This window comes from Vidua chalybeata, chromosome 12, assembly GCF_026979565.1.
Source record: "Vidua chalybeata isolate OUT-0048 chromosome 12, bVidCha1 merged haplotype, whole genome shotgun sequence".
Classification (NCBI taxonomy): domain Eukaryota; kingdom Metazoa; phylum Chordata; class Aves; order Passeriformes; family Viduidae; genus Vidua; species Vidua chalybeata.
Window position 1 is genome coordinate 2,931,154 of NC_071541.1, and position 27,923 is coordinate 2,959,076.

The 27,923-nt window shown below is 42.9% G+C and overlaps 1 protein-coding gene across 1 annotated transcript in view; it reads right to left on the reverse strand.

Annotated features, from left to right (window-relative positions):
- The window catches only part of CHL1 (cell adhesion molecule L1 like), a 132,207-nt gene that overhangs the window by 93,396 nt on the left and 10,888 nt on the right, over positions 1–27,923 (reverse strand). The window contains exon 2 of the mRNA XM_053953616.1: positions 5,498–5,580. The gene's annotated coding sequence lies outside the window, so the exon portion shown is untranslated. The remainder of the gene's footprint in view (positions 1–5,497; positions 5,581–27,923) is intronic.

Genomic DNA, 27,923 nt, shown 5'->3' on the forward strand with positions numbered 1-27,923 from the left:
AGCCTTGTAATATTTTCCTTTTCAAATTCTTATTGGATACCTTCAAGCCAACTTTCTTCCAACTATGGAACACAGGTTGTCCATACATGAGAATTCCCAAAGCATCTCTCCCTAAAGGCAGCTTTTTATCCCAGTGCTCCCAGTTTTATCTTTTCCAAACAAACACAGTGACATAAAACCAAAATAGGAAAAGCTCCCTTGTTCCACTTCCCACCCTCCTGTGCACATTGGGCTTTTAACACGATCTGCTCCAGATTTTCCTCAGGGAAAAGCCTTCAGGAGGAAAAGGGTGGCATGCAATAAACTTCCTTAACTGTGATGTTTGTTTTACATATTCTTACTCACTTTTCCTTAATTTTCCATACATTTGGTGGTCCCATATAGCATTTTGCAGTAAAGCAAAATTTCAGCATCAAAGCAGAATTTTATACTTCAATTTAGTGAAGTAACAGATGAGCTTTGCTGATGCTGAATCTAACTTTGTATTTTTATGTGATTTTATTAACTCGTTTATATAAAACTGGATTACACTCTATTACCAATCTATTTTCTCTGTGTCTACAAGTAGCTGGTAATAAAGCAGATAAATCTGAAATAATAGGAATAACAAAAGTACTATTGTGCACAATTATAGCTTGTAGCACCCAAAATCAGACATCATTAGTAACAAATGACAATATTATATAAAAGAAATGCCATCTGAAAACTGATTTTACACGGCATATTAAAGACTTGATGGTTCAGGAGATGGGTAATAGAATAAAAAGCCTTTTATCTCAAGGTCATCAATTCAAATCCAAGTCAGACTGATAGCAACTGAAAGCCATTTGATGAGAGTGCTAATGAGCCCAGCCTCGTTACTGGAAATTTAAGAACACCTCAGCATTTAGCTCCTTGTGCTGCCCTGAGAGCAGAAGCCGGGGAGGTTTGGAGGAGCAGATCCAGCCCAGCAGGCAGAGCTCTGCTTCCCTCCTTATCCACTGCCAGCCCCGGGCTGCAGGAGCCTGCTCGGCTCCAAAATTCAGAATTCACTGCTCAGTCTTTCTTGTGGGAAGACTGAAATAAAGGATTGTACTTCCAGCACCCCGAGTGACCATTTCAAATGTGCAGAGGCACAGCACTGCTCTGAGCTGTAACAGTTCCAGGTATTAATGCATCACTTTTATTTGATATCTCACTATTTTCCCAGCGTGGATCAAATGATGTGCCAAAGCAAACCAGTGCAGGGAGAGAAAAGAATCCCTGTGGAAACTCCAGCAACTGCTCAGCTGCTCTGACACCAGCCAGCAAACAAAGCAGAGCACATATTGCATGGCTTGACAAGCAAACTCTAAGTATTCTCAGATAAAACCCCTGGAATAATTTCCTTTGTTCTGGTTTAATACCAGCACAACTCATTGCTGGCTCTGGTATTAACATGATGCAAAGCACAGATAAGAAGCCCATTGATGTTGTCCTTTTTATGCTGAATGAGATTTTTATTAAAAATACCCTTCCAATAAAAGCAACAAAACACTAGAGATGCATTTTCAATTATTTTCAAATTAAAAAAAAGAAAAAAGCATCCCAGAAGGAATTTGCTTTCATGTCTTTCATAGGCAAAGCTCAGTGTTAAATCAACACCTACAAATACCTGTTTGCAGGTGTAACTGAGGACAGAAAGAAGCACCAGTGTGACATAATCATTATAAATTGAGCAACCTGGGCTGGTGGAAAATGTCAATGAGATGATCTTTGAGGTCCCTTCAAACCCAAACCGCTCCATGATTCTGTAGGAACAGGGCAAGTGTTCCCCATAATCTCTGGAATCCACAGATTCCTTTTTGAACCTCCCCAGTCCCTTCCAGCCTCAATTATTTCAAGATTCTAAATATTAACCACCTCATGGCTCAGTAAACTCCATCTTCAGCAGTGCCTGGGTTTAGAGGAGCAGGTTTGGGTTTCAGGAGTGAATAATGGATTAATTTTAAAGGTACCCAGGTGCCTAAAGATGCATTTTACAACCAGCTTTGGCTTACCATGTCTGGATAATCAATTCCCTTAATTCAATTTTCCCTCGGTGTAATAACCATGAGAAAATCAGCCCTCACCCAGGGGAGACTGCAGAAATCCCCAAACTCTCACTTCTCTGCTGTCTAGAGATGCTTCAGCACCTACAGTTCCTCAGCTAAACCCCCATGGATGCCTCTTATTTCAGTGCTGAATTTGGTAACTAATTCCTAAATCCTGAAGATCCCACACTTATAACAGTGGGAACAAAACCTTCAGATTTATGGAAGCTCCCCAGATGGAATCCCAGGCTGGTTTGGGTTGGAAGAACCTCAAAGCCCAACTCATTCCACCCTTGCCATGGGCAGGGACACTTCCACTATCCCAGGCTGCTCCAAGCCCTGTCCAGCCTGGCTTTGGGCACTGCCAGGGATCCAGGGGCAGCCACAGCTGCTCTGGGCACCTGTGCCAGGGCTGCCCACCCTCCCAGGGAAGAATTTCTTCCTAATATTTGATCTAAACCTACTCTCTGTCAGTTCCCTATAAATTCTGTATCCCACATTAGCCCAAGGTGTTCACCTCTGGTGCAGCTGTGCAGCCTCCAGCACTGAATTGCAAATTTTTTTTCCCCTTCCAAGAGCTCAGGATTTCCCAGTTCTGATGACCTGAGGTTAAAACCAGAGCTTCCTCCCCAGCTTGCAGCACCACATGGCCCCACTTACTGCACGTCTATGCAGCAAACTAACTGTCAAAAATTCAGAAATATGGGTTTGAGTGGATTTTGGAGTGTGGAAAAATCCCAAATCCATCAGTTAAGGCCATTAGCTCATGTGACACACCTCGCTGAAGTCAATTTTCAAGGATAAGCGTGTGACAAGCTGACTGGAGGAATTCTCCTTTAATGCATTATTAATTCATTTATTATTACAGTTATTATAATCTTTATGCAGGGCACTGAAGTTTAATTTGTTCTCTATGAGCTAATCTTTTTAATGAGCCCTTTCTTCTCCTCAGGATGGGAGCTTTCTCAGCCACTTATGTAGCTTTTAAGCGAGTAGAAAATGACAGGACCATGTACCGTCCTCATAAACACAGCTTCACATATCATGCCCTGAATTTTAAATGAAAATTAATGATTACCAACTTTCCCACTGCCAAATATCTTTTAAAAGGTTTCAGATTTTAAAAGGTTTCAGAAAGGAAAAGATTCACCAATAATGCTCTAAATATAGGGAGTTCATCACACAATGAAATCTTAATTCCAATTCCTCTCTCTGACAAAGAGGAGAAATGTATTTAAATAAAAAGCCCCTGTGTGAGTAAATGCAGTTATTTGTGGGGCAGCACAGATTAATCCACTCTGGAGCCCCATCTGAATGGCTCTGGGTTCATTCTCTGGTCAGGCAGGGCAAGGGGGTCATGGGGCTGATCCCTGCCCTGAGAAATGGGCTCAGTCAGAGAGGAAACGGCACAAAAACACAGAAGTGGGTGCTTTGAGTTGGGATGCAAAGGGAAGAAATGCTCCAATTCCAAACATCCACACTGCAGGCACAGCTCTAAAGGCTGCAGCACTTTAGGACTTCCTTGATACTCAAAAACCACGTGGATGTGGCACTTGGGGACATGGGACAGGGGTGAGTGGTGGCCTCGGCAGTGCTGCAGTCAGTCGGATTTGATGGCCCTAAAGGTCTTTTCCAACCTCAAAGATTCTGTGATTCCATGCAGGAAGCTGCTCAAGGATGCACTTGGAATGCTGTACCTGCATTTCCAGTGTCCCTCCCTGGAAATGGAACAGCTCAGCCCATGGGACACCCTCCCAGAGAGGAGGTTTGGGGGATGAAAGGTAGGAGAAGGTTCTGGAGGTGTGCAAGAAGAAACAACACTGATTGGCCCTTAAGAAAACAGAATAAATACTTCAGGAGAAGGTTTGGGGGATAAAAGGCAGGAGAAGGTTCTGGAGGTGAGCAAGAAGAAACAACAAAAACTGTCCCCTAAGAAAAACAGAGTAAATCTTTCTTCTTTTTCATTCATACCCAAAAACCAGCCAGCTTTCCATGGTGGCCTTTCCGGCTGGATGGGCTTGAAAGAGGGAAAGTTTATCAGCTACCTGACAAACACACAAGGAAGTCAGCTGTTCAGGTCAGAGCTGCTCCCACACTGAGATAAATGAAAACAGAACCAGATTTTGTGGAGATCTGGACTTATACAGCAGCTGGATCCCACTGCCTGCCTGATTAGCTGGGGTTAATCAGAAATTAGTAAATTATTTTCTACTTGGAACAATTGCTGGCTGTAATGGAAATAAATCCATTTATCAGTGGGTATAAGAAAAAAATTTTTTAAAAAAAATCCTGAAACATTTTACTCAGACAAACTACATTTTGTCAATAACTTTATCATTCTGATTTTTACAGACCACCAAAGTTCACAAAATTAAATTCAGCAGCAGATACAATAAGAAACCTGCTCTCTACAGTAGTCAAGGCCAGTGAGCAGATCACAAAATCCTAAAAAATGGCAGCTCAAAAGGAAGTTATGGTGTAAATAATTCCCATTATAGGCAAAGCTTGAAGCTGTTAGTAAAAGTCCATGGGAAATGCACATATTGGTAGCCAAGACTCCCTTTTCAGCAGCCACAAACAAAAAGAAAACAGAATTACGGGACGGTTGTTTTTGTTTTTCTTTTTGTTTTTTTTTGTTTTGTTTTTTGTTTTCTGAATAGGATTTAAAAATAGTTAAATAAACAGACAGAACCCCTTGCCAGTGTGATTATTTCCTCCAGGCACATCTCCCTGCAGGAAGGGCCCATGTGCACTGAAATCCCGTGGAAAAAAACTGTCCTGGAGAAGTCCAAGCCATAAATATCTCCAGGGCTCCAAAGCCTTTTTTCCCTGCTGAACGGTTGTTGGCAGTGCCACCATGAAGCCCCTGCTCTTCCGCTATTTCTCTTCTACTTTTAGGAAACCCAAGGAAATCCCTCCAGCCCCTCCCTGCCCTGACGGCCACCAGCAGCTGCTGGAGAGCAGAATGGGACACTGACCTTGAAATAATCAGGGTAGAATGGTCACAGCACCTTTTTCTACAGAACTGAGGGGGTTTTATAAATGTAAAATCACCATTTCCTCACCAATTAGTTGCTACAACAGGATAAAGCCTGGCTTAGGGCTCAGCTCCGCACACAATAACAAATGAATGTTTGCTTGAGCTGCAAAAAGAGAAGACAAACAAGCTCCATCTGACCTCGGAGCTGTCAGGCTCTGCAAGCATGTCCACACCCTCCAGGGAATTAAAATCACAGGGAAGCATTCCAGAACCTACCTACCTGCACAAACACTCACACACACACGTTTGTGCTTTTACAGAGAGCTTTTTCCAGCCAGAAATGGTATCAAACAGGTCTAAAATGGTTACAATGACTTTAACTGTGATGATTCAGATAGAGAGGCAAATCAAATCAACATCCAAAACAGAAATATTTAATTGAAAAGAAAAAATATGCATTTCTAACCAGTACATGGGGCTGTTTCCTCATCAGTGCATGGTCAGGCTGTAGTTTTACATCTGAATCCTTCTCCCCACTTTATTTTGCATCTAGAAAGAAAGACAGAATGGTGAATTGTGTAATGGCATGTCATATGCTGAATTTATCTAAAACCAGCACCATTATCAGTACAATTCCTTTGCTTTATTTTTTTTCCCTGTGTGCTGAGTTTCTGTCTGATCTCATTCTCCTTGCCCTTCATTTACCTGGAAAAGGGGAGGTTTTTCCATATTTTAATAACAGAAGCAACATACCCCATGGAATAGAGGGAAAAATGGGCTGAAGTGAGAAGATCTGATTTTTCTTCTAAACCTGGTTTGTGGCTTGGGACGAGGCACTTTTCTGCACATTTCCCCTCTCTTCCTTTGCCTTTCTTGTCTGCTTACATTACAAGCTCTCTGAAGTCTGTTAGGTGTTTATACAGCACCAAACAGATAAGATTCAGCTTTCCTCAAAATCACAAGATAACACAAACCCAGAAACAATAAATCTTATCAATCACCACCTACATTATTGCTCTCCTAACATGAGACACGTTTCAAAGTGATTTTCAATAGTTACTTTCCTTTAAAGGAAAAGAAATAAAAAAGGCTCGTGGAAGAAAAGCGCATCCAAGAGGAAACAGATCCCTTAAGTGTTTTGGTTTTTTTCCCCAAAACATTCCACCTGTTTTAAACACATTGACCAAGAGCTGCATTTCTGTATCTTTACTGCAAGGACAGGACACACCTCTGCCATTGACCTCGATATTCCCACCTAGAGCTGGGTCACAGGATGCTCCACAGTGAGCTCGGAGAAGCAAAAGCATGGAAAATACTTTGGAGCTCTAATCCCACTTTTCCTGCTCTCCCAAATGTTACAATCCTCACAGTGCAAGCACCAGAACAATTGCTGTGCCACCCATGAGCAAAAGAAGCACCATTTTGGTCTGGTTTTACCTCTGTGGGTCACCTTTAAAAGTGATTTTCTTTCCAGCCTCTCCGTATGAATGACAAGATATTCAGAGACGTCTTGAGGGAGAAGAAGTGATAAAGAGGAATTCAGCTAACCTATTTTCTTTCTTGTCACTACTTGATAATCTCTTTATCTGCTCTCATCTCACCCGGTGCAGACAGACTTATTTCCCCATGGACAGGGCCAATCCCCCTCCCAAAGTGCCCACGTGCACCTGGACTTCCTTTCCCAGAGCGTTTCAAACTCATATTGCCAAGTGCCCCTGATCTTTTGGGGGAAGCAGAGCCAACTTCAGCACGCACAGATGTAAACATATAAAATGTCAGTGCTTATTGCCTTTAGCCTTTCAGGGAGGTTCTGTGGCCATGGGCACACAGGGAACATTTATAAGAATCTCCCCATCAATAGAAGTTTGGAGTTTCACTGAAACACAGCTCACTAGCACATATATATTTACAGTTTGACCCCTCTGTCGATAAATTATGGTTTTGGTGTGAACAGAAAACATTTTCTAAACCTCTGTGGTGATTTAGGAACCCCAATTCTACTTTCAGCTGCACCTTAATCCTTCTTGACTTCTATTGAGGCTTTAGCTCAGCAATGTTTGCTCTCCTCCTGGCACTGCACTCGGCCTTTCAGAGAGCCCCCATCTCCCCAAAGCAATGTGACTGCAATTTGTAATGCCAAATGCAAATCTCCTCAGCCACAGCCTGTGCCAGCTGGGCACAGCCCAACTAAGCTGTGCCAGCCTGGTCCAAGCTTTGCAAGACATGCCTGGGCTGGAGAAGAGAGCAAACCCCAACCCAGCCCCACGCAGAATCACCAGGGCTGCAAAGCAGAGTGGAAAAATCCTTCTGCCACGAACCAGGGCAGAGCAGGCCATTGTCAGGATTTCAGTTTGCCACAGGGCTGGATTCAGGGAGCTCAAGACAAGATGCTGTTATTACCTCAGGTCCAGACTCCCTGCCATTACACTGCCCCCAGTTCGCTCTGTGTTAAGCCAATTCTCCTGCAATTGATTCAAAGCTCTCCTCCAAATAAAAAAAAATCTCCTGTTTATTTAGAGACATGGGAGGAAAAAGAAGAAATTCAACACTATTTCAGCCTGAGATTCTGAGGGAGGAAGGAACGATGATTTGTATCTTCCCCTCCTCCTATTTTTTAATCTCTTTCAGAAATCACAGCAGAGAACAGTAACTCAAATGCTTTATAGCTGAATTCATTTTCATCAGCTGTCTCCTATCTTTACCAGCTGTTTGTCTGCTTCTCCCATTTATGCTGTGCATCTTGGACTTATCGATCTTGTAAGCTTTAAATTACAGCTATCCATGGGAAAAAAAAAAAAAAAAAAAAAAAAAAGGCAAGAGGCAAACCACAACAGGAAAAACCAGGCCTGATAAAGGATTTCTGAAGGGCTGCTCACTTTTGCCAAAAGAAAATCTTAATGGCATTTCCTGGAGAGAAGGTCTGTGGGGCTGAAGTTATTAGTGAACTGTATGGACAGAGGACAGGCAAAAAAAAGCTGTCAGATTGAAGGGTTTATATCAAAAATATTTCCAGTGAAAAGTGTAGGAAAACTTGGGGGGAAAAATTACAAGATTTATACAAGTATCAATCAGCTGATTTATAGCACTGGGTTTATTAGAACCAGCCAATTTATAGCAGTTCTTGTGGTTTCAGGCTAAGTTTAAGCAATAAGAACTCACTGCTCCCCAGAACCACTGGAAATATTTCCCATGACAAAGGCAGAGCAGGGGCAGAGCTGATTTCTGTGCTCAAGTGCACCCACTGCAGCCTCAGCTCAGTGCCTGCTCAGGGGCTCACTGCAGGCTTCTGGGGCTGTCAGAGAATCATGGAATCACAGAATGGTTGAAACAGACCTTAAAATCATCTCATTCCAACCCTCCTTTCATGGGCAGGGACACCTTCCACTGCCTTCCTTAAAGAACTCCATGAATCCAATACTCCTGCAGTGATGCTGCAATTCCCCAGGGAAGTTTATCCAGTATTTTGCCCAAGACTCTTCTGTAACATGAAGGAAAAATTAAGACTCAGAAGCCTCTGTTCCAGGTGTTCCCACCTGGGGTGATGCTGCAGGAAGGGGAAAGGGAAAGGGGAAAGGGAGGGAAGGACCATCATTCTTCTTGTGGAACAACAAGGCACAGGTAGCTCTGGCCTCCCTAGCTGGGCTCTCTGGCTGCAGCAAGTTCCTTGAGTTTAAAAATCAACCATGGGGTTTATTTCACTGAGGAATAACTGAAACCAGGTCTGTCTTAATGAGAAAACCTGTCTGCAGTCTGCACTGAAAATGTAGCCTGTTGGGTTTTCATGCCTTGAATACAAGGGAAAAACCTGCACCCTTCCTAACTGGGATTTCTGACTGTCCTGGAAACCTAGTGGCCTGAATCAAAGTGAGGTTCCCTGGTATGGGAAATCTGTTGGGATTTTTAAAGCCGAGAAATGAAAATCTAATCTTTTCCTCTGTGGGTATGGGCAGAGTGTCTGCATGTCTGGGCTCCTTCAAGAGCTTTTTATTGCTCTGATGTCCCACAAGGACAGTCACTCTGTCTTTCAGTTTCCCAAAGGCCAGAGGGAGCTGACAGCTGCCTCGGTGAGGGAATGCAGCTCCTGTTTGCCTGCACTCAGCTGGTCACTCCTGCCTCGCAGTGAGCTCTGCGTGGCACAGCAAGGGGAGAGGCAGCAGGGCACAGAGGTGCCTTGGGGACATCCCTGATCCCCGTGTCCAGCTGGGGCTGCTCGGTGTCTGAGCAGAACCAGGAGCAGGGCTGGCATCACCCACTGCCTCTGGCCATGCCACAGATGGCACCAGCAGCTTCCCAGGCTCCTGCATCTCCGGCTGGCACAGGAGGAGCAAACAAAGAGGGATGAGCAGTCCCTGCTGCAATGTGACCTTCCCGTTCCATCCATGCATTGCTCCTCAACAGAGACACAAATGACAAAGTCAAAACCTGCCAGTCAGGCTCAGATTCTGTTCTGGAAATGACAAATAAATATTTAAATGTTACTTGAGCTATGCCTGCTGCAGATCCCTGCAGAACAGAGGAAGGTAATCCACAGATTTGTCCTGGAGGACTTGAGGAAGAAGAATGGCATCAAAGGAGGGGAATTCTGGCCAGGATGGAGCTCTGGCACTGCTCTGGCTGCTCCTGAAGCCAACCTGCTCCCCCAGCACTGCTCTGTACATCAAACCTGCCTCGACTCTGCTCTCAGGGCACACACCAAGGCTGATCCTATTTCAGGGAGGGGTGGGTGGCAAAGAGATGAAAGGACCTGTGACACTCACATTGTCTGGACAGAGAGACAGAATTCTGTCTCTCAGGATTTCTTGGAGATGCACAGAGAGAAGAAGAGAAAACAATCTTTATCTCTGCCCCTCTGTTTTGCCCATGTGGAATGTGGTGTGGAGATTGTTCACCTGCAGTGATTGCTGGGCTGGGTTCTGGTGAAGGTTTTTTTGGGGTCAGTGACCAATGGGATCCAGATGTGGCTCGGGCTCTCAGCACAGTCACGAGTTTGAGTTAGGTAAGTAAGGAGTAAGTATGTAGAATAGTACAGTATCTCTTTAAACAGTATATTAATGTCATATAATATAGTTTTAATAAAGCTTCAGCCTCCTGATCTGGAGCCAGACATCAGCATTTCTTCCCTGGCTCCGGGGTTCACCACATTTTACTATAAGGACCTAAATCCCAGCACCCAGGGCTGGGCATTGTCCCCATCAGCTCCACCAGTGAGGCATGAGCTGTCCTTGTGCATGGTAACAGCTGAAGGGTTTTCAAGGAGGAGGTTCTGACAAGCAATAAAAAGATGCCTTAACCAGCTTGGAAAATAGCACGGGGTGAAGTGGATAAACTTTCCCAGCAAAAGGTCAAGGTTCTTACAGCTTATGGATCCCACAGCAATGCAAATGTGCTAAGGGGAGTATTTACAGTGATGTCTTCTGACTAACACCAAGTACATAAAATTAATATGGGTTGAGAAAAAGAAGAGCAACAGAGAAAAGAAACTCTTTAATAAAGAAACAAACATCCTCGATGTAATTTTACCCATGTGCATTTTGAACATAACCCAGCAAAGATGCAGTCTGCTGAGAAGAGTCAGCACAAGCATTTTTCTGCTCCTTAAATAATATGATTATTTTCTTTTTAGCAACAGTAGGACATATTAATTTTACAGGAATAAAATTAAGAAGTCTAGTTTAGCAGACGTGCTTTGCCCATATTTCAACTTTTCCCACCAGGAAAAAGAAATTAATAAAAATATGTTTCTACTCTGTGGGACATATAGAATAAGGTGGCTCATAATTACTCCAAGCACATTGCTACAAGTTGCTCAAATAACTGTTTATTTATTACTGGAATATAAAGAATATGAAGAGAGCCTTGCAATACTAATCACAGCTGTCTGGGCCCACCACATGATGTTGGCTGACAATTCCTGTGATTTACTGCACCAGTAAAAGAAGGCAGCCGTGAACACATTTTTGTAAATCAAGTCTATTGGGCCAGATTTGGGTCCTCGATTTCTCAGGCATAAGAAATGCTATAGCTCTTTGCCAGTACATAATTCAGGTGGTGAACTTAATAATATGGATGTAGGGCATTAAATGCTGTTGGAATAGTTACCAGGAGAAAATCACCTTGGCTCCAGCGCCCGTGCAAAGGCTCATTGCTGCACAGTCTCTCTCTGAGCCTTGTCATTACCCAGCGACAGCAGAGCCATTTTTTCCCCTAAAGAAAATGTCAAGGTCTGTGCAGAATCACCCAGGTTTCGTGTTCTCACCACTGAGCGCTCAGCAGTTAAACGCCGTGCCACGACACACACGAGTTGAGTTTAAATTTACAGTGCACACCAGGTGCTCTTATTGCCCCTTCAGGGAACCTGGGAGCGGGGCAGAATCACCTCTGTCAGTGTTCCCCTGCTGGGTCAATAAATCCTGACAGTCCATAAAAAAGTCAGCGAGCAAAACCGACAGCACGCAGCAGCCTGCCGGCACTTTGGGGTAAAATTTGGTGCACTTAGCACCTGCCTATTAGTCAGAATGATTCTGCACTTAATGTCCCCGAGCTACAGGCAGCACTGGCACTGGTTTTAACAACCTCCTAATGCTCAAAGCTGCGTTCCAGCCCCGCTCTGAGCTCCTCACCACGGAGGATGTGCAAACCCAACAGCACAGTGGGCTGAAAAAAGGATTTCCCCAAGTGGGAAGGCAGCACCCCGAGTGTTTGCACAGCAGCTGAGAAATAGCCACCATTTTGCAGGAGACCCGTGGAATCTTATCACAATGCTGGGGTTTCAGGAATGAAAGCAGCCAGAAAACTTCGCTCTGTGTTTAAAATCTAAAATCTTATAAAATATAAAATCTTCAAAAATCTATTTTCCAGCTATTCACACCCAAAGTCATGGCCATTCTCAGGCACTCTGGAACAACTCTCAGCATAGAGAAACAGAATCCCCAAAAGATTTGGGTTGGAAAGAACCCTAAATCCCATCCAGTGCCACCCCTGCCATGGCAGGGACACCTTCCACTGTCCCAGGCTGCTCCAAGCCCTGTCCAGCCTGGCCTTGGGCACTGCCAGGGATCCAGGGGCTGCCACAACTGCTCTGGGCACCTGTGCCAGGGCTGCCCATCCTCACAGGGAAGGATTTCTTCCCAATATTCCATCTAAACCTTCTCTCAGTTTGAAGGTAAATAGCATTCAACTCAAAGAAATCAGTGTAGATTTTTGAAGTTAAAATTTATTTACCCCACCTGACAAACCATTTCCTTCTGTTTCCTGGTTAAAAATTGTGTGCAAATTGAAACTGAGGATGTTTTTTTTCCACTCTACAACCCAGAAGTCAATCCCATGCGAGCTGTCATGAGCATGAACTCTGAAAGATCACAAGGACCTAACCCATGGCAGTGAGTAAAAATAAGAAGCAAGGAAGTTTGAAAGCATTTTTTAAATGATCAGTTTTCTGCTGCCCTTTTCATAAGAGATTTAGAGAACAGTTTTAATGAAGGATGATTTTTTTTCCTGTTATAAAGATAGTTCGCTGTTAAACTATAATTTTCACTTTTTTTTTTTTTTTTCCCCCAGGAAATGCCCTTTAAATGCACTTGAAAATTGTCCAATATTGAAATTGGAAACTGAACCTTATAATATGTGATTCTATGCTGAGATTGCTAATGATCACACAAACTAATAAGTAACTTATTTGGCATCTAAAATGATAAGCAAATGACGAAAGAAGCAAATTAAAACATTTCTACACCCAACTGGCAAATGATTTACAGACTAAAATATCCTCTACAGACAGACATAAAAAAGTGAATGACTTTCAAGCAGAAGGAAAAAATGAAGTCTATAGTCTGAAGTTGCTCATTATCCCTCATTTGTTCAATTCTTATCTTGATTTGGTCATCAACTCTCTGCTTGCTTGTTAAGATGGTCAAGCCATGCAAACAAAGTGATATTTGTTCCCATAACAACATTGAACCCTTATATAGCATTTTTCATCATCAAATCTCTGAGCCTTCTGCGAAGAAGGAGAGCTTTGTTATTTATCCCCAATCCAGATAAGGAAATTACAGCAGTGGGATAATTGCAGAGCCAGAAATAAAACTTCCGAGTCCCAGCTAATGGCCTAAGTAGCAGCACAGGGCATTTGATTAACACAGGAGACAACTGAGGTCAAGATGGGCAATTTGAGCATCCCAACTTCTGAACTGCTGAAAGCACAAGGAGGAAAGTGCAACTGAAAAAAAAGTCATCAATTCAACGAGTGCTTTACACTGGCACTCGAGGCTTGAAGTGTGCTATTAACTCCTTCTGCCCACAGACAGGCACCAAGACTTCACACCAACAATCCCTCAGCAAAAAAGGTCAACAAGAAGATGCTTAATTTATTATGGTACTCCAAGTACTTGGAGTCCAATGGGATTTCTTTTTTTCTATCAGAAAAAAAAAGCATGTTTCTGCTGGAAAAGGAATTCTATAGGAGTAAAAGGAGTTTAGAACAATGCCAAGACAACAGAATTTTCCTCAGAAGATATTATTGAGTCAGAATTCTATCTCAGGAACGTTATGCTGTGAAACAGGGCTGTTGGGAGTTAATTCTTGGAGGCCAGAATGAGAGGCCATCAAGGAGGACACTGCTGGGGGTTTTGCTGCCCACCACCCAGTTAAGAACTGGAAGTGGATAAAGCTTGAGTCAGCCTTCACAAAATATGGCCACTGGTGATGCACCAGCGACTGAGATCTCCTGACAACACTGAAATTCAGGGAGCAGTTTGGCTTGCCCTGGGAGGTGGGAGCTGTAAGGCCATGGCTGAGTGCCCTGGGGACAGAAGGGCACAGGAAAGCTCCGTGATCTCCATGGAAAACCTCCCCAAGGTACAAGAACAACCCACCCCAGTGAGTGGGAAGTGGAGCAGACGTGGCAGAAGGCTGACTTGGCTGGACATGGAATCCCTGAGCGAGCTCCAACACAGAAAGAAAGTGAACAGAAGGTGGAAGTGGGGACTGTCCAGGAGAACTACAGAAGCCTGGCCCAGACTGCAGGGAAAAAAGGAGGAAAGGCAAATCAAATCCCAGCTGGAGCTGAAGGTGGCAAGGGACGCTGTGGCTGGTTAGAAAGGCTCACCCACAGCTACAGCTGCAGGAGACAAGCAGGGAAATGTGAGTCACTCGTGAATATGTCACCAAAACTGCTGCCAAAGGGTCCAAGGGAGGGATGAGGCACTCAGAGAAGGTTTTGCCTCAATCTCCACTGCAAGGCCTCATCTCAGGCTGCCATCTCCAGGGTCCTGGTGTCTTTGTGTGGGGTAGGGAAGTCTGATATACAATAGAAGAAGGCTTTGTTAGGAGCCACCTAATGAAGCTGTTGATTATGTCTGTGGGTGTTCAGGAGGCACACTGACATCATCCTGAGGCTGCTCTTTGTGTCCTTGAAACGCTGGGGCAACTAGATTGGCCAAATCAACTGCCATGTCCATCCTCCAGGTGGGCAGGAAGGAAACACACACCCCCACACCCAACTGCTTGGTGACTCTCACCCCAATCCCAAAGGTTACGGAGCAAATCTTCCTCACTACAATCCATTTAACCTCTTAATGTCTTAATTAACAGCTCGGACAACGAGAGCAGGAGGTTTCCAGATGACACCAGAGCTGGAGAGTGGGGCAGCCATTCGCGGGGGGCTCAGCCAGACGGAGAAAGCCTCGGGCAGAAACCTTCCAGCATCCCAACAAAACACACCCGGAGCTCTGCAGGCTGAAACCCGGCGTGCAGAAAGCAGCTCCAGGGAGCAGAGCCTGGGAGCTGGACAGGAGCTGGCAGCCACGGTGACAAATGCCACCCTCACAACTGGGTTCCACCTGCAGGAGCAGAGCCAGCGGGTCAGAAAGCAATTCTTACTCCTCAACCAGCACTTGGGAGGCTGCATCCAGAGCAGAGCGTCCACTTTGGGTTTCCCCCTTACCAAACACTGACAAACAGGCAAGAATTCAGCAGAACGGATCAGGATGGTGAGGGACATGCAGTGCTGAGGTTTTATTTTTTTTTTTATTTTTTTTTTTGTTCTGCTAGGGCTGGGATTAAATGTGTAGAGATTGCGTTTTGTCTTCAGTTTTAGGTGTTTATTATTTGTTATTTACATTCTAGTTTTCTAAGTTGTGAGTTTTATAGTATTTTACTAATAAGTTATAAAATGGTTTTGTATTTATTTTTAGAAGGTTTTTTAAGAAAAAAACCTTTTTTTATTTTTAATTTAATAATTAATTACTTGTGGTTCATAATGTGGATTCTTTTGTTTAATTATAAAATATTATTTAAATTTATGAAGAAGGAAGTTGAAGAAGAAGGATTAGTTACTGTTTTAAAACTTTTATTTTTGTTTTATATCTATTATTACATTTTAAAACTTTAAGTTTTTTACTATGTGATGTTATATACTTTTATATAAATTATACACTTATAATTATAGTTTATTTAATTATTTATTTATTTTATTATTATTAAATAAATTATTTTTATTTATTTATTTATTTTATTATTATTTAATTTTGGAAGGGTTTTTTTACGGTTTTAGGTTAAATGTAGTGGGTTTTTTGAGGGTCTGTGTTTTTTAACAGAGAAAGTTTAAAATTCTTAGTATCTAGGGTTCTAATAATGCAGCACATAACTTGGGAGGAGAGCTGGGAGAACTGGGTTTGCCCAGCATGGGCAGAGAAGCCTAATTCCTGTTTTCAACCCAACAAATCCCAGAGCAACCAGATTTAAGTTGAAAGACATCCCAACATTCAACAGGAGGATCTCCAAAGGTCCCTTCCTACTTACATCCCTCCACAATGTTAAAGGCTTCTCCTTCACTCGTGCTCATCAGAGTGCACTCGCTGCAAAGTAGCCTTTGAAATAATTATTCTGACTTTGGGTGGCGCTTTCAAGCGCAATACAAAATTCCATACATGTTTGAGAAGCATCCATCTGCAGGTGAGGAACAGCATGGCCTAAAAGCCATTCAGCTGGAGCCAATTAAAGGCTGATCAGCCTCCCCTGACACCAGAAGGCCTAATTGAACTTCTCCCCTCTGTGCAAGATGGAGATTTTTGCCTTCTCCACAGAAGCCCGGAATGAGGGGTTTGCTGCTCTGAGCCTCTGCAAAGCAGGATCATTATCAGAACATAGCCATCAAAACAGGAGATGTCTGCACTGATTAAAATAATGCTATTCCACCCTCTCAGAAAAGAAAAAAAAAAAAAACCAAAACACTTCCCCTGCAAAGAGCCCACCTCAGATGTTTAGTCCCAGACACCCATTTTTACCCTCCTGGCAAGCAGAAAGTGTGAGCAGGAGCAAGTGACACACAGAAAGATTTAGAATTAAACTTCAAAAGCAAGTGGTTCATTAAAGAAACCAAGACATGTTGGAATGATTGTTAGTTAAAGTCTAATAAAACCTGAGCCTGGTATTTAAGAGAAAAAAAAAAAAAAAAAGGCTAAAAATGCATGTGGAGTGAAATATATAAACTTACAGTGGAAATCAATTGGTATTTATAGCTGCTGAATAATGCACTCATTACTATTCATTCTCATTACTGTGCGTTTTGCAACTGTCACAAAAAATACAGTGACTGACTGACAGCTTTTAAAATATTTTTGTGCTTCAAGAACCAAAATAGCTGAAATAGAGCTGGAATTTCAAATTCAAAAAGACTGGACAAACTGCCATTAGTGCAGCAATCTAACCGTCTCTTAATTCCTGGTTTTAAGTTCAAAACTCCCCAATATTCTGTGTTAATTAGAACAATCATTTTGCTTTTCTTCCTTTTCTGGGGGTGGAATCATGTTTCACTTCTTTGTGGCTTTGTTGTATGAAAAATCTCTGTATATCAGGAAGGGTACGAGCAACATTTTCCCCTAATTAGTCCATAAAAATGCTAATTTCTCTAATGAATCAGATTGAAATATCACAGGAGTAGGTAATAGCACAAATACAGAGTTTGCTTATGGGGTAGGCTTTTGCTAATCACTACCACAGCACTGGGCAGCTCACAAAGCCAACACTCTAATGAGGTTAGAGAGGCAAAACATGCTCATCAGAATCTTTTTGGTATAAAAGAGAGACAGATACTTGCCTGTGCAGTCACAGCACCTTTGAATTTGTGTCTGTATGTGAAGAAAACCAGATCCCCAGGATTTACATCCCAGCTTTTCCATCCCCACACACTCAGGTCTTCTGCCTGTTTACTCAAGCTGAGGACGGGGCCATAAATCTTTATCCTGCCCAATTTCATTGTTAACATAATCCATTTCTGAGACAGATAAAATAATACTGCCCTTTTTTTCATGGACCAGTAGCTAATAATGTCACCAGTCTGAATGATACAAGACTGAGATCATTGTCTGTCTGCCCCACAGCATCTTTCTCTCTAATTTTTTTCCTGCCCTTACACTTTGGCTCCTGCCTTCTGTGCTGGCACATACTGAGGCAGTTGTATGCAAGCTGCAGATCTAGGAAGGAGTGGTCTCTCTCCAAGTCAAAAATCTAGGAGAATCAATGAGCTCTTAGAGGAAATCTCCTAGGGTTTGACCTTCAGGGTGGCCTTTTACTCTTTAAACCTCATGTAAAACAGCGATTCTGCCAGTCAATCCTTAGTAAAAGATTTAAAGAAAGGGACTGTTGCCTATTGGTGACACCAGAAATCTAAGCAGGAATTAAGCAGCTTGAAAAAGCCTTTAAATTCAACTCACCATTCTCCCCGAGCTCTCCATATATTCTTTATGGCCCTGTGTTCCCCCAGCCCTTTGATCATTTTATATTGAAGTAGTCTCTTGTTTAATACGCAGCTAAGATGACTGCAAGATAACATCAAAACAGGGGGGGAACAGAAAGAACATGAAAGAATATGAAGTCAATGGCTTTGCCAATCACAATCCACAAACAGGGCTGGTTAAAAGGCTCAGCATTACAGAGCTGCCTTTATGCTCTCACAAAGCCTCACGCAGCGTTAAGACCAACGACAAACTGAGACTAATGATTAAAACTACACTGGGCTGCCTTTCTTCTGCTTTAATTGTTGCTTGCTTTGCTCAGAGGTAACAGATCTGCAAACCCAGCACCTGTCTTTGTCCCACAGGTTCGCTGCACCAGCTGGTCTCACCATCTTTCTGTCAGGAATCAGAGTTTCCAAGCCAGGGTTTCCAATAAAACGTGGTCCATCATCCTTGTGCCATCACAGATTGGTTTTGTTTGGAAAAGGCATTAAAGTGCATCTCGTTCCAAGCCCCTGCCATGGGCAAGGACACCTTCCACTAGACCAGGTTGCTCCAATCCCCATCCAAGCTGGTCTTGAACACCTCACAAAGGAGCTCCTCTAACAAGTTCCCAAGGTATTTTTGACAAGAAGCAAAAAGGGAGAAGAGTGTTCATTGAAATCTCCCTCATGCTCCTCTAAGAACATCAACCCACTTCCACAACAAAAATAAAGAAGAAACAAATCCTCGTTACACAAGACTTTGACTTCTTGATCCCCAACAACTTCCTGGTGCAGTATTTACATAAAAATCCACAGCATGTTTTGGACGCCAGACAGACGGAAAAGTTGATGTCTTCTGTCTAGAACTCCTCTCACACTTGGTTTTCATGCCATATTTCTTGGCTGCCTACACTCATGTTAATCTGCTAAAATCACTTTACCCACTTGGAAGGCAACGTTTCACTTGTACTCAGTTCTATTATTCATCAGACAACCAGCTCCGTGACTGACTGCCAATTATCCTTCCCCTGCACCGCACCGACAGCCGCGGTTGTGGCAGCAATTTATCCCTGCTCCCATGGAGCCACGAGGTGGGAGCTGAGGCCCATTGAAGTTGGTGACAAAGGCCCCAGAGGTTCCCATCGTGTTGGGAATTCATCTTTTAATAGGAAGAGACCTGCCTTAAGTGTTATTTAGTGTATGATGTCACCAGCCCGAGATAGCAACTGACAGGAGGAGAACGTATTTTCCCATCCAGAGCATCAGGGATCCCTGTCCATTCTGCATCTTCCCCACCCTCTGGCTCCTGCTCTTCCTAAACCAGGACTCTTGGAGCACAGGCAGGATACAAAAAACAACTTAAACCTGTGAGGTTCTTCATCCATGTAATGAAGTTTTTCAGGGATGGCAGAGGAAGAGGAGGGAATGCTCAGAACAAGAGGAATTAAAAGAAAATCCTGGAGAAACTGGAACCACGGGCTGTGGGGTTCAACTGGTCGGGTGTGCGGATCCCACTTATTAATCATGTATTAATTCCATCATCACATGGGATTCCTTTTTAATTAGTGGGATGCTGGTCAGCTCTAGGAGGCAGAAATCCCTCAGTCTGAGGATTTGGCCTAAATCCCTGATGAGATCAAGGCAGGAATGGAGAGCTCACATTTTCCCCCTGACCCAGCCCCAGGCTGACCTGACCTCTAAAATTCACCTTCAAAGTAACCTAAATGACTCTGGAAAATGGGATGAGGCTGCTGCAAGTGTGGGTAGGTCCATGTAGGACTGGGGTTGGGATTTTCATCTTGAAAACCAGGATTCTGGTGGTGCAGGAGTTGGTCTTGATGATCCTTGCGGGTCCCTTCCAACTCAGGATATTCTGTGATTCTGTGCACACTGCCAGTGAGGCCAGGATGGGACGCAGCTCCTGGGGGCTCTGCTGGCTGTGACATCCCTGTCACAGGGCCAGACAGGATTGTCCCACATTCCCTCCTACCAGGGAACAGCCTCAGGTCTGCTCAAGCCCAGTGTGCAGTTGCTGGGAACTTTGGGGGTGATGGAGAAATCCCGTTTATCTTTATCATTTTTCAGATCCAGCGTGTAACAGGGAGATACAATTCCTGTTGCAAAAGGAGCTTGGAAGAGCTGTGGCAATGTAAATTCCCAGTGTAAATTCCCACTGCTCCTGAATTTCTTTAATAGAAGCAAGAGCTAAAAGGACAATAAATGAGATGGCAAAGCAAACTTTCCCTGACTTCTTTTCTATTCACCATCCTAGACATGCTGGCAAAGGAGGGAAAACAGAGAACATGAACATTGTCCAAAATGCTCACTTCTTACACAAGAAGTTGTAGTTTCCACTGGAAAATGCTTTGTGTATGTAAATGAGAAACAGAAGATGAAATCCTAGTGTTGATAAACACATTTTCTGAATCGTAACAGACTTTGAGGATAATTTTGCTGCTTTGTTTGGGTTTTTTTTTTCTTTCCAAATAAGCTATCCTGACTTGTCCTTTCTCTCACCTTGTCCTACTGCCTTAACCTCCCTCACTTACATAAACCAAAGTTATCTCAGTTTTACATCTTTTCATTCCTATTCCCTGTGCCTGAACTCCCACCTGGAAAGAAAGATGGAGAGACTATTTGTGAGAGCTTGGAGTGACAGGACAAGGGGGAATGGCTTCACTTTGGAGGAGGGCAGGTTTAGATGGGATATGAGGAAAACTGCTTTACTCAGAGGGCAGTGAGGCCCTGGCACAGGTGCCCAGAGCAGCTGTGGCTGCCCCTGGATCCCTGGAAATGTCCAAGGCCAGGTTGGACAGTGGGGCTTGGAGCAGCCTGGGACAGTGGGAGGTGTCCCTGCCATGGCAGGGGTGGCACTGGGTGGGATTTAAGGTCCCTGGGCCAAGGGATGATTTCCTTTCAACACAGAAGAGAATTCTCAAAAAAAAAAAAAAAATCTTAATTTTTAGCATAAGGACAAATGTTTGTGCTGGCTAAATGGGAAGGGGAAGGGGAAGGGGAAGGGGAAGGGGAAGGGAAGGGGAAGGGGAAGGGGAAGGGGAAGGGGAAGGGGAAGGGGTCTCCTGAGGGCAGCAGAATGAGGAGCCAAGCTGGGAGCAGTTTGGAGCAGGTGCTTGGGAGCAGCAGGTTTTTAGCAGCTGCCCTGCCCAAAGCAAGCTGAGGGATATTGTGAGTAAATCCATCTTTCTCATGTGGTTAAAAGCCACAGGCAGTAAGTTCAACTTGATGATTTTGAAGGCCTTTGTGAACCTGAATAATCCTCTGGTTCTAATGCAAAAATCCTCTGTGTGCAAGTTACATTTCAATAACTTTACCTTAAAACAGATCCTCCAAATATATTAAAAACCCTGTTCAAGGCAAATTCACAGCCCAGTCCATGAGATTTCATTCAAATGTATTTTTCTTTGCTTCTGTATCAACTTGCTGGTCCTTTGTTCTGGGCAAGGCTCATTTTCCCTGAGCTATTCCAGTGCCACCAAAGCAGCCAGGTGACCTCTGAGGACAAGGAAAATCCAAGCTCCTCACTCAGGATCAGTCTCTGGAGCATCTAAACCACTGAAGCCTTAAACAATCTGAATTTGCTTTTCTGAAACCTCCTTATACTTGTTTTTTTTTTTTTTTATGCAGGAAATTATTGCTTAAATTACCAGCAATCCTTATATATTGGAAGGACAAAAATAAGAATGATAAAAATAAATAATGGTTCCTATGTGATATAGACTACGACAAACTGGTGTAAGCAGAGATGGGTTGTAAAAACTACCTTGAAACACAAAGCAGAAGAATCCACAAGAGCAACACACCAGATTAAAAATAGACAGCGAAATAAATAAATAAATAAAAATCAATGTGCACTGTACTGGTTGTTTGCAAAATTAGACAATTAATTCTGTGTAAACTAACCTATCAGGAAGGCACACTGTGGGGATTCAGAGAGCTGATATTGCAGTACACTGGATTAGGAAAGAATGCTTTAATGAGATCCCTGGAGAGTCTCCATGGACTTGGACCGTCCTCTCCAAAAGATCATTTTTACCCCATTTAACTGCCAGCGTGTTCTGTCTCTGATACACACATGAACAAAAAGAAAGCAAAAAAAAAAAAAAAAAAAAAACAAAAAAAAAAAAACCCTGAAGAAAACCTACAAATAAAGAGCACTATTAACACAATGACCAGGACCAATGAGAATGGTGCTTTTCAGGCTCAAAAAAGACATTATGTCATTTTCAACACGCAGGAGCCATCAGAAAGAATGTCTGTATATTAAAACCCGCTGCACTTAAAGCCATTTACAGCCAGAGTAGCAGCAGCATAACGAAAGCTTTTACACACAGGAGGGTGTAAAAAAAAAACTATAATAACAATAATAAAAAAAATAAAATCACATTGTGCTCGCCAGAACAATCTGCAACCTGGCTTTTATTAAAATTTGATTTTTCTTTAAGTAAAGACCTAGTGTAGGGCTTGCCAAGTGCAATAAAAGCCCCAGTTTAACGTGTGATTTTTCAAGCAAACTGGAGAAAAACCACCTTGAGCCCCAAACCCAAAATGGTTGTATTTCAAAATGATCACTTGCTGTAAAATAACAGCTGGAAAACAGCAAGGCAGAATGTTTTGGTGAGAAGCTGAGTAGGAGGGTTAGAAGCTGTTCTTCTATTTGCAGATTCTCTGTGAAGACATGTATAACCACATTTATACCTTCAATCTCAACAATCAATACTCTCAGCTTTCAGAAAGATTTTTCAGGGAAGCCTGTGGATTTTCTTTACTCTTGTCTGTTTTACAGAGCTGTTTCTGCCACTGAGGCCTGAGATCAGAGGGGGAAAAACCCTGAAAATTTGAAATTAAATTCAAGTAAATAAACAAGCCAGTAGATAAACCCTTGGAAACATCTAAACCAGCCTGTACATTAAGTTGAATTATTTTCTCTCCAACTTTACTATTTCTCTCAAACTATTTCTACTATTTCTCTCCAACTCTACTACTATTATCCAACTATTTATGCAAAGACCAAGTCTCTGCCTCAGCAGCAGAAGGTGCTGGACAGCTCTAACTGTGAGACCAGTGTTGATTTCCAAGAGTGTCATGTTCTGGAAAGCCAGCAGGTTCGGGAGTTAATGGGTTAAGGGGTTGATAGGAACACCCAGGGCTGAAGCATTAGGCAGTTAATGAATGCAATCCACGCCAGTAAATCCTGAATTCTCATTATGCTGCTGCCATTTCACCTGGCCAGCTGATGTGACACCCCCACCTGGACCATGGGACACCCCAAAATCCAGGCTGGGAGAAGCCAACAGGAGAGTGCCCATGGACAGCCACCATCAGAGCCTGCTCTCCACAGGGAAATGCACTCCAGCGTGCTTTAATCACCCCTAATTGATTTTACACCACCAGGAAACTGAGAAAGAGTTCAAATACAGTCTTTGAGTCCTAATATTTACACGGGCAAACATTTGTTTATCTGTCAGCTGCGTAATCCCAGGGCCTCTGCAGAGCCTGGGACAGGCTCTTAAGTAGCTTTCTCCAGTTTTGATTAGCTGACTGGAGCCAGCCCTATAAATATTCCTACCATTTGCACCCAATGGACCAAGTATTTTGTTGAGCAGACTAATTGGTTCGCAACCCCTGCTAAGTATCAGCCCTATCATCCCCCACTGCCATGGGCTACGATCATCATTAGCCAAGTGACAATCTCCTGGAGAATTTGGGCTTCTTAATCTCCCTTCTCCCCGAGGACATCAGACTTATTATGGGTTAAAGCTCTCCGAGTTGGCTCTCGCTCCTTTCCGAGGCTGGATGCTCGGCACTGAAGGAAAAACCTCCTGAACGTGGGGGCACAAAGGAAATTCGTGGCCAGGTCTCACAAAAGGTGCTCCAGAGGGAGCAGAGGGAGAGATTTCGGTGCAGACGGACAGATTCTGTCTGCACACAGTTTTCTGCAATCCCACAATTTCCAAGAGATGTGTGAATTAACAGATGCCAGGTGGAAACCGCCCTTGATCAGCATCAAACCACACTGACCCCAAAACATCCTGGCTGGGAAAGCCCCAGGGGCTGCAGAACCAGCAGTGCTGGGGACAGGAGCATCAAACCACACTGACCCCAAAACATCCTGGCTGGGAAAGCTGCAGGAGCTGCAGAACCAGCCCCTGCCCTGAGAGCCAGCACTGCAGAGGGAGGAGCAGAGCAAGAGGTGAAACACAGGCCAAACGCTGGAACAAAAGGTGAAAAAGAGAATAAAGGTGGGGAAATGAAAGGCAAACTGTGAGGAGATGTCATGTCCTCAGTCAGGCAGAACCCACACAAAGGAGCAGCTCCAGACAATGCAAACCTGGCCTTGTTAGAGCTGGGATGGGAATCTGGAGGTTCCAGCAAGGAACATGGAGGTTCCTCTGTGCTCTGTTTCATCAGGAAGAAAGTTCTGCTCTTAAACTTGGGACATCCTTTCACGTTTTAGATCCTTTCATATTTTAGATCTGGAGTGTTAAGTTCTTCTCCTTCAAAAGACATACAAATCACAGACACCAGTTTCCTGAAAAATAGCTGAAAAAACCCCACCACAATGAAGAGGCACATCCTCTCCTCATTGCACCTCTCTCCATCCAAAATGAGAGCTTGGCAGGGACAAAAAAAGCCCTTCCTGGCCCCCTGAATTCCTGCTTTGACACCAAATTCTTCCTCTTAAAAACACCTGTGCTCACTGATGCTAGAGAGTCACCAGATAAATAAGATGTTAGAGCACCAGTCACCATCTGGAGGTGAAAGGGAAAAGGTAGAAGGGAGAATCCAGCTGTGCCCCACTGGCCTTTCTGGGGTTTCCAGCAGGGAAAGGGTTGTTAGAGAGTGAAGTGGAAGCAGCTCAGTGATGGACAAGGCCTCTCTTGTGTCCAAATTTATACGAGGCAATAAACTCAGGCTTGGGTACCAGAGCTTCCCCCTCCCATCACAGCAGCCAATCTGCACAGAGAGGTTTATTTCTCCTTGAGCCACGCTGAGAAATCTCTGCCATTTGGAGCTCTGGAAAGCCTCCACATTCACGTTTAATTTGAAATTATATCCTCCCTGTCAAAAAATGCCTGGGGGGCAAGTCACTTACAGAAAAAAAAAAAAAATATATAAATCTGAATCTTCTGAGTCATAACATCTGCCACTGAGAGTGCCAGTGCCAATAACAGGATGAAGTTATGAAGTTGTTCCTCAGAGAGGACACCCAAACAAAACAATATCCCAAAACAGAAGGAATCTGAACCACCTCTCAGGCAACACCTAATTATTAATTAATAGGAAGAAATAAACTTTAGTATATGAGTTTTCCAGCAATTCTCATGTGCCCACACAAGGCAAAAACCCAATTATCTTTATTTATAAATAGATGGTATAAAAGTAATTGTATGGGAACACTCATGAAAACACATTAGAGGTGTGTAATATCAAATTTCAAAGTTCATAGCTCAGGAATAATATGAAACATTTCATATGCTCCACATTCAGCTGCTTAACTTGTGTTTGTTTCCCTTTCAGGCACGTCAGATGTTGATGTACTCTGATTATTTTCAGGGAAGATAAATGTAATATCAGATTCAAGAGCCCAAGGCTAAAGCTACTGCCTGTTGCACAAAATGGTTTTGAAACAAAAATAAAGATATATCTATAGATATATCTCCCAAATGATTTTATTTTCCATGAACTGCCACGATGGTTAAACAATTCTGTTCAAAACCATACAAATACAGTAATTTAACTAATTGTGTGCACACACACATATATAAAAACATAAATATATAGCCATAAATATATATATATTCATAAATATGTATTTTATAAACACTTTATGCACTCAAAATTCAGCCTGTTCAGAAATGACCAGGCCACTCAGTTCAAAGGAAACTGTGAAAACCCTTGCAGGAGACAGTTACAGGATCATCCATCCAGGGAGACATTAATTTCCCATCCCTATATTTAGAAGCAACCTATGATCTAAAACATGAGATTTCCTCAAGGGTCAGAATGGATTTGTTTCATTTGATGTAACTGAAGTTAAATTCACCAAATAGCCCCTGGCCTTCAGGAGGCTGAAGGAGAAGCGGGATTCAATTGGATTGTTTGCTTTCCACAAAAATGAATAAAAATCACTTCAATAGGAAGCATCTGCTCAGCAGCCCAAGGTGCTCAAGATGCAACTGAGATGAGGATTCTGTACAGAATCCTTTAGAAAGGACTAAAAGAATTATTAATAATAATTATTAGCAATTTGGATGCGCTGATTTATGTTTGCCTTTGACACAAAGCAGAATTGCATTCAAAAATTAGAGGTGTAAAAAGGACTAAATGAGATAAAAACCAAAGGAAAATATTAAAAGTCCCTTTAAGAAAGGAATGAGAAGAATGCTCAGGATTTGATGCACAGATGAAGTGTTTCAAGGAATGCACGTGACAGACACAAGCATTTATGAAAACAGGTGAAACAAGGTCAAAGAGCCACTCCAATGATCACACTGGAATTAAGACACAGCACGTTTAAAACAAGAATGAAAATCACAATAATTAACTTGGCGACCTCTCTGACACAAGAAAAGTTATTGATACAAAGGGCAGGATGATTAAGAGAATGATTAGGTATTTCAAGTGCTAATAATGATACTTCCCCAAGGCAGGAGAAGAATTTATAAGGGCTATTGATCTCATGTTTCAGGATGGAAGCCAAGCTGGAAGTGCTTGGGAAGAAGGGAATAAAATAAAATAAAATAAAATAAAATAAAATAAAATAAAATAAAATAAAATAAAATAAAATAAAATAAAATAAAATAAAATAATAAATCTTTAAGGGACAATTTGCTCATTAATTGTGATCAAAGTTCAGGGGTGGAGGGAGGAAGGTTTGGGGCTTTTCCCAGGGTGTTGAGCGTGTGGTATTGGTTACTAACAGAGAGAGGATTCCAACTTAATTGGATCTTTAATCGGATTGAATAGGGTAATTCCTACCTCTCTGAGTTCCTAATGGATGCCACAATGGCAGGAGTTAAGTGCTGAAGGGCTGCTCTGATTTGAGAGCAGCTTCCAGGGGATCCTTAGGCAAAGGCAATTGTTGGGATGTGCACTGAGAAAGAAAATGATCATCAAGGTAGATATATTCCAGGGATTTTGGAATAATTACTGCCCACTCAGCCAATTCTTAAAGGTAGGACACACATCCTTTGCTTTGTTGGGTTTTTTTGTTTGTTTTTTGGTTTTTTTCCCCAATAAATCAGTTTATTCCCATTTAGCACTTTTCCTAGTTCCAAGCAGAACACGGCCATAACCAGCCCAGTTCCACACTCTGTGCAAAATGTCCATGGCCATCCAAGGCAGAAACAGAGCTGCAGGTAACTGGAGCTCTAATTGATCCCAAAGAGTTTATGGCTTTGTTAAATAATCCAAAGAAAACGTGTTCCCATTTCCACTGAAAAGATCCTGAAATAGCAACTCTCTTCCAGTCCAGAAACAATGCAGGAAATGTTGCTAAACAAAAGTAACACCTTTGGGATGGAGTTGTAAAAGAAGAGTAATGTGAGTGATTTCCCCCTCACATAAACATGACAGAATATTCTCTGCTGTGGAGGTAAAGAAGAGTTTTAGAAATTTTTCTGGAAAAGTGATTTCCAGTCCTGGCTAAAGAGCTCCCATGATAACAAAATTACTGACAGCCTTTAGGCATCTCTTTCCCTTTCCTTATAGCTGAAGATCCACAGGAAAAAAAAAACAGCAACAAAGTCACATGACTGAACCACTGCAGTGCCCCACAGAAAAAACACAATATTAGGTGTAAATTAACGATTATCTCAGTATCAGGCACTGTAAGCAGTTGCAATAGAGTTATGTTTCTTGGAAAAAAGAAGCCTCAATCACTGGTCTGGTGAAACAGCTTCAGAGGACAAACATACGGAGAGAACACAACAAAAATCCTGAGACTGCAGAGACTTCCCTGTGGGATTTCCTTGGTGCCTTAAGTTTTAGTTTTCATATTTCCCAGGTTCTGCACTGCACTGGTGTGACTCTGAACTCCAGATAAAGTGTCAGCAGCTCTCCTCACAGCTCAGGCACACAGAACAATCCTTTTCCAGCCCCAGAACCAAGGACAGCGCTGCAGCTTCAGCCCAAAGAGTGCAAACAGCAGGGAATG